Consider the following 14,080-nt stretch of genomic DNA (forward strand, 5'->3'; position numbering starts at 1 on the left):
TGTTGCACTCTACGTTTTATGACATCGTCACATCAGGGATATTTTACAAATTAAAATGAAATGCGTTAATATAAAATCAGAGCTGATGCAATCAAATAGTTGAATACACAAACGCAATTTTAGAAGAAATCACAACTCACAAGTATTACTTAGTAAATGTACACTTGACTAAAATTTTGAGATTAAAAATACAGACAATAATGGGCAGAAAATTAAAATATTTTGAAACTATCAAACAAAATAATGATTTGCATGTAATAACAAGGCGTGGCCCGACCTCCAGCTTACTCGGGACGCGTGCAAGATTTCTCCTGACACATAAGTTGCAAACATTATATTCCTAACTTAACGTTAAGAGGTCTTCGTAATTAATACTCATAATTATAGCTGGTTCACTTACGGTAGATTCTTGGATGAGCCCTATTTTCACGAGACGTTTGTTTGGCGGCCGCTGATTGGCTGGTACCAGGAGGTAGGCAGTTCCCAGCCAATCAGCGGCCCCCAAACTAACGTCTCGTGAGAATAGGGCTCATCCAAGAATCTACCTTAAGTGAATCAGTTATAGTACTACTCATATTAACAACAAAGATCAAATAAAAGACACAAACTAAATATGTCCATATATTCTCGATGAGTGGAAACAAAATAATTGAACAGAAATATAGCCTCTAAATTCAGTACATCATATAAACTAAAACTTTCTAAAAATCTACGAAAATGAAAAAATACTATATATTCTATTTTAAGAATAATTTTTCTGTAATGTTTAATATGCACATTATTCATTTTTTTAAAATTTTCATTCTAAATAAATAAATCATAAATAGCCTATCCTGAAATTCCTGTATAATTAACTCAACGCGAAACACGTTTTTTTCAGAACTTTATAGACCGTTGCTACCCGCCCCCCAAAATAACAACAAAACATAGTCTGTAACCTTACTCTCCGAGTAAGCGAAAACAAAAGTATGAATACCTTCGAATAATTTTAGTACCCATGAAGAACATGATGGTTGTCTCATTTTCAGATGTAGCTAAATGTTCACCGTACTTTAAATGGCTTTAAATACTCTGCTAGACGCATTTGGTCCCTCACTTGTTGAAGGGTGGTTTTGGCGTTTTGGCCCCTTGGCATGTTTCACTTGTTAAGGGGTGCTTTCGGTTTTTTTTTCTGTTTTTCTTTTTATCACCTGTTGAGCGTCTGTAGTACCTGCTGTGATGGATTTTACCGGTTTCACTGATTTTGAATATTTTGGTTGTCATTATTTCACCAGCTTTATTTTTTATAAAAAGCGCCGTGCAATTACAATAGGAAATAATTATTTTAGTACTCAGAACTAAAAATCAACGGCAAATTATATTTAACAATGAAGATTAAGTATACATGAGATTGCACAATACATTAAAGATAGAATATAACTTAAAATATCGACTTCGAAAATTGTCATTCAAATTTATGTTCTTATAGCTAGCAAAAATATAAAGAAACCGTGGTTGTTCCTCCTATTCTATAACTTTGATGCATGTCCTCCCTATTTGTAAAAAAAAAAAAAATAAGTAAAAATTCTCTAGAAAAAGCTTGGTCTCAGAACAGTCCAGAGGTCCACACACACCCCGCCATACCCTACAATATTTGGATTCCTTTACGTCGATGACCTTTACTGGCACAGAGTCAATATAATCCAAAACCAACTGAACTAACCAAGAGCACACCTTTGCAGATGAAGACCTTAGGAAATAATCAAGGACAAAAATTTCAAACAATTCAAATAATACATGGAAAAGTAAGTGATTCGTGGAAACTATAATATTTAGCAACCAGCAAAAAGGGGGGTTTCGTCTGATTAACCAAATAGGGGGTGATAAAGAGCACTCTGTAACTGATGAACAATAAGAAGAAACGGTGCCATGCTGAATAGTGATGTTGTACTCATTTCAACTTCAGCGCTGTTTACGGAAGGAAGAAGAAGAGCCCTCTGGTGGTCGGTGTCACCTTGACGGTTTGGCAAATCAAAACATAGGACATCAGCCTTTTGTTATGTGAATTTTACTTCTCGCCAAATTGCGTTGCCTTTACTTTGTGTTTGATAGTTTCATTATATATTTGATTAAAAACGGTGTTCCCTTTAGATCTTTGTATGTCACGACAATGTAATTGGTGATGAACGTCATTATCACGGAGCCTTACTGACAGTAGAGCTTACTGTGATCGCCTACCGTTCACCCTAAGGGAGTAAGGGCGAGAGAGAGAGAACTAAGTTAAGCTCACATCATGGATTCCGATCCAGAGACCTTGGACAAACAGTTCAGGTAAATGTTAACCCCTTACCTTTCAGCTTTTTTTTTTTTTTTTTTTCCGTTTTTGCAGCCATGTAGGCTACCTACCTACATGTGAAAAATTAACATTTAAGTTTTTCATGGTTTTAGGCCTAGGTAGGTACTACCTACTGCTACCTCTTTTAGGTAGCTAGGCTACTACCTAGTAGTATAGCCTGCTGGTTGAGAGAGTAAACAGTTCGGAAGTCATTTTGTTTTGAATTACTACTAGGGTAAAACATCACAGCAGGCCAAACAGGCCACCTACAATCAACGCTTGCCACCCTCCGAAAAAGTACATAATAACGCGTCTGACACCGGAATGGGCATCAGTCGCGACTTCTTGTTGGTGAGAAACGGAGCTAAAGACCTCTACTCTCCTCTCGAAGTAAGTATTTTCTCCAAAGTTTGAAATTAAGGCCAATTTTAAGATTTAAACAGAGGGTAGTGAAAAGGGTGGCTACGGCAGTGGAAATCTCACCAAAACGGTTTAGAAATTTTTACTTACAACTAAAAATGTTTCGAAGATTGACGCCATCTTGATGTTTACGGAGTCGCTTGTGTCAACAAACTTCCCATTTCCTGTGCTAAATCTGCACACCACTTGTACCCATAGATGCTGGGGCACTTTCATCACAACAATCGTAAACCAACCTCTTACCAGCACTTATTCAAGGGGACTACGGCATTCTTTGCGGCGTTTTGCGCTCTTCAATTGTTTATCAGTGTTGTCAATTGGTATGTGTTTACCCTCCAAACTAGGTATAAGACTTACACAAAACCGGGGAAATAAGTGAAATTAGCGTATCTATTTGTATTATAGCCTATATACGTACATATTACAGCAATTTTATCATTACTGCATTCCTATGACACTAGAATTCATCGAAACAGTTTGTAAATGCATCGGCGTATGTGTGACGCTCCACTAGATTGGCAACGATGAGTCATTTTTTTCCTCACGTCGTCTGCTCGTAAGTATACATCCGAAACATTTGTAATTTTTGGGGGTTAACCCTCTTACGCCGAAGCCCTAAAAATCAAAACCTCTCCTGTATGCCGGCGCCGGTTTGGAGTGAGCGCGAAAGCAGAAAAATAATTTTTTTCAAAAAATCACAGCGCGCTTAGTTTTGAAGATTAAGAGTTAATTTTTGGCTCATTTTTTTTTCATTGCCTGAAGTTTAGTATGTAATCATCAGAAATGAAAAATAATATCATTATCATATGTAAATAATGCGATATATGGTAGCGAAAAAAAAAAATTCATAGATAATTGTATTCAAATCACGCTGTACAAAAAACGGTCGAAGCTAACGAGTTACTTTTTCTTTTCGTTGTATTGTACACTAAATTGCAATCCTTTTGATATATAATACATAGTAAACAATAAAAGCAACACCGGAAAAAATATTATCACAAAATGATGTACGAATTCGTAACGCGCGGACGTAAAAAAATGTTATTTTCAAAAATTCCCGTAATTCTAAATATTGCTCTAGAGACTTCCAATTTGTTTCAAAATTAAGAAAAATGATTGAATATTACAATACTGTAAGAGTTTTAGATTAGAATTGCAGATTTCGACCATTTCGGATGAGTTTAAAATTTGACCGAATGTCGAAATTTTTATATATTTATTTTTTTATATGCACATATTTCGGAGATGGAAAAAGCTACAACCTTCAATTATTTTTTATTGTATTCTTCATGAATTTTCGCACATTTTGATATATAAAACTCTATAAAAAGGCTAATATGAAATGGAGCAAATATTAGGATAATGCGATGTACGTATTTCGAAGACTTGCGGCCGCGAATCGGCACGTGGAGTGAAGGTAAATATATTTTTAAAAAATTCACCATAAATCACAATATTGTTTTAGAGACTTCAAATTTGTTTCAAAATGAAGAAAAGTGACGGAATATTACTAGGCCGTAAGAGTTTTAGCTTACAATTGCGTTTTTCAACTATTTCGGTAGAGTCAAATTTGACCGAACGTGGTTTTTTTCTATTTATCGTGATTTTATATACAAATATTTCGATAAAGAGAAAAGCTACAACCTTCAATCCTTTTTAGTTGTATTCTACATGAAATTGGTGCACATTTTCATATAATAAAACTTTATGTAACAGCTAATTTTAAATGGTGCAAACATTTCGACAATCGCACAAAAAATTCTGATTTTTTCGGAAGAGTTATCGCGCGAACGTAAGGAAAATGTTTTTTTCATAAATTCACCATAAATCGAAATATTGTGCTAGAGACTTCCAAGTCGTTGCAAAACTGAAGGTAAATGATTGAATATTACTAGAATATAAGAGTTTTAGCTTACAATGCGTTTTTTCGACCATTCGGTAGAGTCAAAGTTGACCGAAAGTTGAAATTTTTGCACTTAACGTTATTTATATGAAAATATTTCGAAACTGATAAAAGCTACAACCATGGGTTGTTTATTGTTGTATTGTGCATGAAATTGTGCACATTTCCATATATAAAACTTTATGTAACAGCAAATTTAAAAGGGTGCAAACATTAGGACAATCGCACGAAAAAATTTATCGGAAGAGTTATCGCACGAACGTAAGGAAAAAGTTTTTCATAAATTCACCATAAATCGAAATATTGTGCTAGAGACGTCAATTTGTTGCAAAATGAAGGCAATGATTGAATATTACTATAATATAAGAATTTTAGCTTACAATTGTGTTTCTCGACCATTTCTGTTAGAGTCAAAGTTTGACACGAAGGTTGCAAATTTTGGCACTTATTGTTATATATATGAGGAAATAAAATTTCAAAACTGAATAAAAGGCTGACATTCATGAGTATTTTTTTGTTGTATTTTACATGAAATTGTGCACATTTTCATATATAATACTTCATGTAAAGGATAATTTAAAATGGTGCAAAAATTATGTCAAAGTGACGAAATAATTTCAGAGATGTGTCACTGATACTTTTTAGTGCGATAAGAAAGAAATTCGCGCTTGCGCGCCTGCGTAGCGATTGTAAACAAAACAATGCCTTGATCCGTGAACTCCCAGCATCCCCCAGGCGCATGATACAAAAGTTTTCGGCTGGTAGGCTATAAGTATTTTTTCCCGCGAATTTTAAAAAAAACTTTTTTGAGCCGACGTATGATACGTCCAATCGGCATACGGGAGACATTTTGACTCGACGTTTAATACGTCCAATCGGCGTAAGAGGGTTAATTTGGTTGCAAAAAAAGGGATAATAGATATGAATTAAATAAACATTTTGAAGTAAAGTTAAACTAAATATTGAGTAAAGTAAACAATTAAGGGAATAAAGCTTTGCATCTCATAATCAGTGTTGTCGTCTGCTGCTCGTAACTGTGTTAGCGGAGTGAGTGCTTAGGAACCAGGAACCACAGCGTGGTTCAAGTGAACTGTGGAGTGAATTAAGACCAAAAATGTGTATAATTACAATCAAATAAGCACTGTGGAGTTTCAGTTGTGATGGCAGTAAGGATAAAAACCACCGATTACAAGGTAAGAATGAATTCAGTTCCACCATAAACCCCGGGAATAACAAGTTTCATACTTTCACTAGTATAGGCAACGGAATGTTGTTTTATTGTGCTGATTACAACTGCAATCTTGAGTAAGATCAATAAACGTTACATATATACGCTAACATTGTTCAAATGAGTGCTGGGAAGGCTGGGGAAAGATGGTGGCCGTCACTGATGAGAACCTTCCATGCAAAACGTAGCCGCCATATTGGATTTCAAAACTGCCTTGAAAACAATATTTTACGAAGAGCTCAAATGCTTATTTTAGTTCGTATGGGGCTTTCATATTCACATTATGTTGACGCAACTTCAGTCTTTTAAATGGTATGCTTAGAGTTGCAATTGTATTCTTGTTTCACCAATTAAATATCGAGTGAATAAGACCCGTCCACTGTGATGAGGGTTGGCCTGCCGTGGTGTTCTACCCTACTATGTATTTACACAGCCTTTTATTATTTTGGAAGTCAGGATATAAAATGGACAGCTGAAAAAGTACCTAGGTACATGCTTTACCTACCTTTTCAGTTTTGGTTCATAGGCTAGTATAGTATACTATACTATGCTATAGCCTACCACTTTAGGCTAAACTAGGGTAAGAAACCGCATGGACCAGGGGTGGACCATGTACGATCTACGTGAACAACCCCCAAAAAAGTACATTATAACGCGTCCTGACATCAGAGATGGGCATCAGTCGCGACTTGTTGTTGGTGAGAAACGGAGCTAAAGACCTCTACTCTCCTTTCGAAGTATTTTCTCCAAAGTTAGAAATTAAGGCCAAATTTTAAGATTTAAACAGAGGGTAGTGAAATGGTGGTACAAGGCAGTCCAAATCTTACCAAAACGCGTTCAACATTTTTACTTACAACTCGGAATATTTAGAAGATTGACGCCATCTCAATGTTTACGGAGTCGCTTTTGTCAATAAACTTCCCATTTCCTGTGATAAATCCGCACACCACTTGCACCCACAGACGCTGGGGCACTTCACAACAATCAAAACACGGTCCCTAACCGGCTTGTTTGTTAGTAAACAACTGTTTTGGTAGAAGACGACAACAAAGCGTGCACTTGGATCATTTTTTAAATAAATAGTAAAACGTAAATATTTTACATATTTATGATGATTAATTTGAAAATATTCGTTATTGAAAAAGTAACTCTATTCTGACTCAAATTTAAGTAATTATTTTTTGGAATTAGAATGTTCGTTTAAGTCCTGTATTATGACGTCACGACATCTTGGCTTTCGTACCTATTATAAATAATTGCTTTACTCAACTTTCTTGCAGGACAGTTTACCAGTTATTCATGCAGATTATCAGCTATTAGCCATTCATGTAATTGTTATAATCGTAATGCACATATATATTTTTATTATTTACTTTTTGGATATAGCCTATGAAGATGTTTTACTGCCGGATTATCGCCGTAGTGTGACGCAATCGTTTTTGGTCCCTGGGCCTCTGTTTTCGCACCATAAGAAATTATGGGGCCGAATTTGCAATGACCAGAAAGTCGTTAAAAGAGGAAAGTTAGAATTGAGGGAAAGAGGAAAGTTACCATTGAGGGGCATATGTTTTGATTGAGAAAAATACAAATTTATTCAATAGCTAGCTTGTAAAAAATACTTTATTACAAAAAACTTGATTGACAACTAAGCAGCATACCTACTATGGGTTTCAGCGACAGTGCAAGCACGTTTTTGGGCAATACCTATTTCTGATCTGTGAGGGATGGTCGGACAGTCTAAGGTAGGGATGATTCAGACGTGTTTGAATCATCCCTCCTAGCGAATGCTTTACTAATTATAAATTCCGACTAAGAAGCAAAAGGTTTCACTAACAATATTTATGTTATATTTTGTGTATTCATTCATTAGCCCCTCATTACCTTATAAAGCACTTCATAAACCCATCATAGGACCCCTCATTACAAAAAAATAACCTATCCTTTGCTTCAGATTGATTTTAGTATAAGAAGAGAACCAATAGGGCAAGGGATGCTGCTGTTGCTGCTATAGAAATACACTTCAGGAGTCGAGAAAAGGGTGGTTCAGGTAGAACACATGATTATGTGAAGAAAGAAACAGGGGGACCAGGAGGGTTTTCTCCACCTACAAGCACAACAACCTGCACCATCATTACAACAGCAGTTTTCTCCTGAGAATATTCGACCATTTCCAAAAGCAGGAGAGAGGAAGGAGACAGCTAAAAGCAGAAAGCAGGGAAGATGCATGATTGCAATGGACACTCCAGAAAAGCTTGAATGTACATAAACAGAAAGAACAGAAGTAAAAGCCAAAAATCCCAGCCAAGAAGGAAACAAAGTTTGGAAATGATACCTTAAGAACATGAAAAAGCAAGAAAAGATACTAAAAAGATAAACACAGAGGACCAAACCAGTGATGAAGACCTTCATCATCGTCTTGAAGATCTCCTGACAGCCGAGCTTAACAGTAATTGTTCTGACGTCTTGGAAGAGGAGATCAGAGACACAGAAGTTGGTTTTGTACATGAACTTTCCTGTCAGATATAAACTTAGCTATAGACTCCGTCGTCCCCAACAGAAATTCGAATTTCGCGGCACACGCTACAGGTAGGTCAGGTGATCTACCGCCTCGCTGCTGGGTGGCAGGAATAGGAACTATTACCGTTCTAGAATCCAGATTTTCTCTGTCGCGGTAGTGTCAACATACATTGTTGCTACCTCCTGACTTGATTTTCGTTTTTCATCGCCATCGATCTTCTGGGCTGTCTTTTGCAGGGAAGTACTGGGTCTTTGGTTTGGCATACGCTTTTATTAACTTTTTAATGAATTTCGCTTCGAAATTTAGAAGAATATATTACGTGAAACTACTGAATTTTTCGGTAGACACTCACATAGTTTGCAAGAAAGGGAATTATTAATATTTTTTCTTTAATACGTGTAATAAGTGTTACAACTTTATTGAGGAAATATAAAACTCTAATTTCCTACTTTAGGAAGTCAGAAAAGCATATAACTAGATATGCTTCCTTTAGAAGCTTTAATAGCTTTTGTGCTAACGAGCAGTTAGAGCATTAGCGTACTAGTAGTTGTTGCATCCTCATCACCTTCTTACTCCACAGAAACTACAATCCAAAGTTGCAGTTTGAAGATAAAGGGATGTAGCTCAAAATGCGAGCTACTAAAAGGTAAGAAGTGAATAAGTGTTCCCAGTGAAGTGGAAGGTGCGTTCTGACCGGCTCCGTAGTGCCTCCAGGCCTAGACCTCTTCCAGACTCCCAGTTCCAGTGGAGGAGGAAAGTCGAAAGCCGCAGGAGGGCTAGGGAGAGCCCCCACCGGTCAGGCGTCCCCTCGGCAGGATCTGTGGCGTCCCAGCTGCCAAGGAGAACCTTTGGAAAGGTATCCTAAAACAGTGTTTCTCCGTTATTACCTATACCTCCTTCCCCTCGGCGGACAAGGAGGAGGAATATTCAGCGACGAAGATTTTTATGAAGATACAAGAACAAATCTCGCCATTGGTATGAGTATTGAGAAAGGACGTTTTCCTTCTATGAAGAGATTCCGTCCAGTGGACATACAAAGGATGGATATGAACCGATTCGGACAGCTCCATCCACGAGCCGCGTTCCAGCAGACAAACGCGAGCCGCGTTTCAGCAGCTGGGTGCGAGCCGCGTTCCAGCAAGTAGGCGCCAGAATTCCTTCCTTCAGGCGCAAGGCGCCAGAGTTCATGTCTGCTGATCCGCAATCTTCTAAGAAGAGTGAAAGGAGCCTTCTAAGCAAGTAGAAACTAGCAGGCAGGAGCCAGGCGCGAGGCGCCAAGTTATCCCGAATTGCCTTTTGGAGAGAAATCAGTCATGAGACTTCTCGTTTTAGTTTTAACAGAAGTAGCCTTCTCCTGGCAAAGGCGCAAGATGTCGCTCAGGCGGCCGTCGCCTTTGTCAAGATGATTCTGATACTGAAAGAAGGCCTTCTCCAATTTTCAGAAGACTGCTGTAACCGACAGTTCCTCTCAACGTGGACTCTTTCCTTCATTCACACTCTTCCCTCTTTATGACGAGGCAAGAACTACAGGAGTTTTTTCTTATAAGAATCTCATCTTTTCGGCGTTCGGGAATAAATGCAGAAAGGGAACATCAATCTTCCTTCTGTAAACTCAAGATGTGAACAGGAATCCTTTCCCTTCCGCGATTTCTGTGGAAATCATGAAGACTTAACGAGTTCCTGGATTAACTTCCTTCCTTAGGAAGATATTTAACGTATTGTCATATATGTACATAACACATAATTGACAAAAAATGTATACTCTTTGTATCTTAATGGATTAGTTCTCATTGACAAAGATCTCTCACATCTTATTGCGTAAGCATATAAGCTCTCTCGGACATGATTCGGAGGAGCTCTCATTCATTGGTTAGAGATTCTTCCAGGTAATAGACGCGTAGAATTCTTCCTTTTGTCCAAGAGAATAGGAAGCTTGAGAGATTCTCTTCGATCCTCGATTATCACTTGGGATCGCCTTCAGATTATACTAATTCGTTCTTTTGACGAAAAGAACGAGGATAGTAAATTTCCATTCTCTCTCTGCTCGGTGAGGAAAGAATGTAGTAGAGAATTTGGTGTATAGGACTACTGTATGGTCAAGTCATATGCGCTTAACGTAGTTTCCCCTATGGTTGGCAACTGAATTCCCTGTATCCTTCCAGGAGTTTCCTGGGTGAGGACTACACTTGAAGGGTTTGTTACGACAACACCGACTCAGCTCCTGTATTTAACGAAGGTTGTTTCGCTTAATATGCTTTATTGAGAACTTCCTTAGGCTCGTATAATTTTTATAATTTGTTCATGCCACTTACCTGACAGATATATATATAGCTGTATTTTCTGACGTCCGACAGAAATTTCAAAACTCGCGGCACACGCAGTGGGCGGCCAGGTGGTAGTACCCATTCCCGCCGCTGGGAGGCGGATATCAGGAACCATTCCCATTTTCTATTCATATGTCGCCGGTCGGTAAACATCTGTTTACGACCTCTGCTCAGGATTTTTTGGAATTTGACTCGTTTCTAGTATCTGATTGATTTTGTTGGTATTGAATTGGATTGTTGAATTGGCATGCGCGATAGTGGACCGTTTTTTTGATTTTGGATTGACTTTTCTCTATAAGATATGTCTGGATCAAGTGTGTGAGTTTCAGAGTGTGTGTGAGTGCTGATTGTAAGGTGAGGCTACCGAAAGCATCGGTAGACCCCCACACATATGTATGAGTTGTAGGGGGCTTCATTGTTTTATTGATCATCGGTGCAAGGAATGTGAGATATTGACTGATGATGAATGGAGAGCTATGAGTCCTATCGCCTTAAATTGGAGCGCGATAGGATCAGGAGGTCTTCCTCAAGAAGTTCTTCCAAAGGTAAGACTAACGTTTCTCCTGCACTAACACCTGTAGTGTTTACAACCCCTAAACCTGTGTTGCCTTCGGGCTCTGATTCTGTGTCGGGAGGAGCGGATGCTCTCTCTATGATTTTGGAGTCCCTTCGCACTCTGGAGACCAAAGTGAAAGCCTTGGAAACTGGCTCGGTGCAAGTGTGTGATCGTGCCCCCAGTGTTGTGGAGGGGGCGTCAGATCGGCCCCATAATGCCTCTAGGCCTAGACCTCTATCAGACTCCCAAGACCCAGGGAGGAGGTATGTCGAAAGCCGCAAGAGGGTTACGGGGGCTTCCCACCGATCTGGCGTCCCTTCGGCAGACCATGTAGCAAAGACCCAGGCTGCCAAGGACCGTGCACGAGCACGCGTCTTGAAGGAGTGCTTTTCGTCCTCCGAAGCGTCCTCCCCGCGCAAGGGGTGGAGCGCTCGGAGAGAGACTCGTCCGTTAAAGAGGACGTTTCTTGCGGAGGACGCTTCACGTCCTCTTTCGCGCTTTCGTCGGAAGACGCTTATGATGTCTTTCCTCCTCAGAAGAGAGGTAGGATCTCTCCGATGAGGACGCTAGGTTGCGCGCACAGGCGCGTACACCTGAGAAACAGGTAGCTGTTCCTTTTGAGAAGGAAGGAGGCGTCCCCTCGCCCCTCGTCTTCTACAGGACCAGTCCTGCTTCCTCGACTCATTCTTCTCCAACGAAGAACATTCTTTGTCCCTTCAGGACCAGCTATCCTCGCTTATGGCTCAGAGGATCGCCCAGCAGTCGAGCCTGAGCGGAGGAAGGACCTTAGACTGCCTGTCAAGAGGACTAAGCAGTCTCCGTTGCCTTCGCCTCCTGCGTCTCGTTCGCCGATCGCTTCTCCTTCAGCGATTCGCCGATCTCGTTCGTCTTATAGAAGGACGTTACGACAGGACGCTTTTGAAGACGCTTTGTGCAAGGACGCTCGGCAGGACGTTCGGCAAGATGCTTGTCAGGACGCTCGTCAGGACTTTCGTCAGGACGCTCGGCAGGACGTTCGTCAGGACGCTTGGCAGGACGCTAGGCAGGACGTTCGTCAGGACGCTCGCCAGGACGCTACACAGGACGCTCGGCAGGACGCTAGACAGGACGCTTGGCAGGAAGCTCCGCCAGGACGTTCAGGCCTCCTTTCAAGACGCTTTCGGGGATTCTGAACAAGAATTCTTACCCCCAGACACTTTGTTACGTGCTCAGGCAACGTATGCCAGCGAAGAGAAGTAAGACGCTTCTCGGGCAGGTGAGACTGCCGCGGAAGGCGCGGAAGACGCTCGTCCGCCTCAGGACGCTCTGCCATCAACGAGCAGTAAGCGTCAGAAAGAAGACAGCCGTGATAAGGCTGCATCTTGCAAGGATAGGGGTCCTTTGATCTTGCTAAGACCCGCCAATAGGACGCCTTCGCTGACAGACGTTCTCTCTTCCGTTGAGAGAAGAAGGAGAACTGGGTAGTTCGGCTGAATCGGGTGAAGATGAGCCTGCTACAGCCCCTTCTATCTCGGATTACAAAGTCCTAGTCAGACTTTTGCGTTCTTCTTTTGAGGACAAATTCAGCCCGCAGCTCCCAAGTCTCCTTCCTTCACAGTTTTCTTCATCGAAAACGGGGAAAATCCCGGAGTTCGTAGAGATGAAGACTTCTCTATCGACGAAACGTGCTTTCAAGAAGCTCCAAGACTGGATGATAAGAAGGAGAGACCAAGGCAAGACAACTTTCGCCTTGCCTCCTACTAAACTTAGTGGTAAAGGAGGCAGTTGGTATAAGACCAAGGACGAAATGAATGGGAGTTCGTATCCCTTCGTCGGCTCAAGGAGATTTCTCCAGCCTTGTAGAACTTACAGAGGAGGTCTCTTTTACCCTCTGCCAAGGTAACTTGGACCGCGTCGGAGACAGACCATCAGCTGAAAGGTCTGCTTAGGACGCTGGAAGTCTTCAACTTCCTTGATTGGTGTTTGGGAGTTCTGGATTTACAAGCGAGAAGCCCAGAATCTCTTAGTCTGGGGGAGCTGTCCAGCGTGTTAGCATGTATGGACAAAGCCGTCAGGGATGGTTCGGAAGAGCTAGTATCTCACTTTGGGACAGCTTTTTTAAAAAGAGAGCTTTGCTGTGCAACTTCACAGCTCGTTCAGTGACGCCAGCTCAGAAAGCGGACTTGTTGTTTTCGCCTCTTTCGAACCATCTCTTCCCCCAGACTTTTGGTAAAGGACTGACGAACAGCTTACAAGAGATAAGGCTAACTCAGGATCTTTGGTTTTTGGCCAGTCTACAAGACGGTCGGCCGGACCTTCAACTTCTTCGGCTGCAGTTCGTCCGCCGAAGAAAGTAAAGCCCTTTCGTGGGGCTCCCCCCTCAGAGCAGCTCCTCGAGGGAGAGGGTTTTCACGAGAAGAGCTTCTTTTAAACCAAAACCTTCCAAGTGCAAAAAAGCATGTCCTTCAGACACCAGTCGGAGCCAGACTGAAGTATTTTGCGGGAGCGTGGAGAGAGAGAGACACGGACTCTTGGTCCCTCAAGATCGTGGAGCAGGGGTACAAGATCCCCTTTTAGATCTTCCTCCTCTTTCTACGACTCCCAGAGACCTTTCTCCATCCTACCAAGGAGAAAAGAAGAAAGTCTTGTTCGATCTCCTTCAACAGATGATCGACAAAAGAGCGGTGGAACAAGTCGCGGACCTGGGGTCTCCAGGTTTCTACAACAGAATCTTCCTAGTACCAAAGCAGTCGTCAGGTTGGCGTCCAGTTCTAGATGTAAGCAGGCTCAATCTTTTCGTGGAAAAGATCAAATTCACGATGGAGACGCCTCATTCTG

The 14,080-nt window shown here is 40.8% G+C and overlaps 1 protein-coding gene across 1 annotated transcript in view; it reads left to right on the forward strand.

The window, feature by feature from the left end:
- Positions 1-1,932: 1,932 nt before the first annotated feature.
- The window catches only part of LOC135224576 (ring canal kelch homolog), a gene marked incomplete in the record, with an annotated part of 536,926 nt that continues 524,778 nt past the window's right edge, over positions 1,933-14,080 (forward strand). Inside the window, 1 exon segment of the mRNA XM_064263711.1 lies at positions 1,933-2,310.

Source organism: Macrobrachium nipponense, chromosome 12 (assembly GCF_015104395.2).
Source record: "Macrobrachium nipponense isolate FS-2020 chromosome 12, ASM1510439v2, whole genome shotgun sequence".
Taxonomy (NCBI): domain Eukaryota; kingdom Metazoa; phylum Arthropoda; class Malacostraca; order Decapoda; family Palaemonidae; genus Macrobrachium; species Macrobrachium nipponense.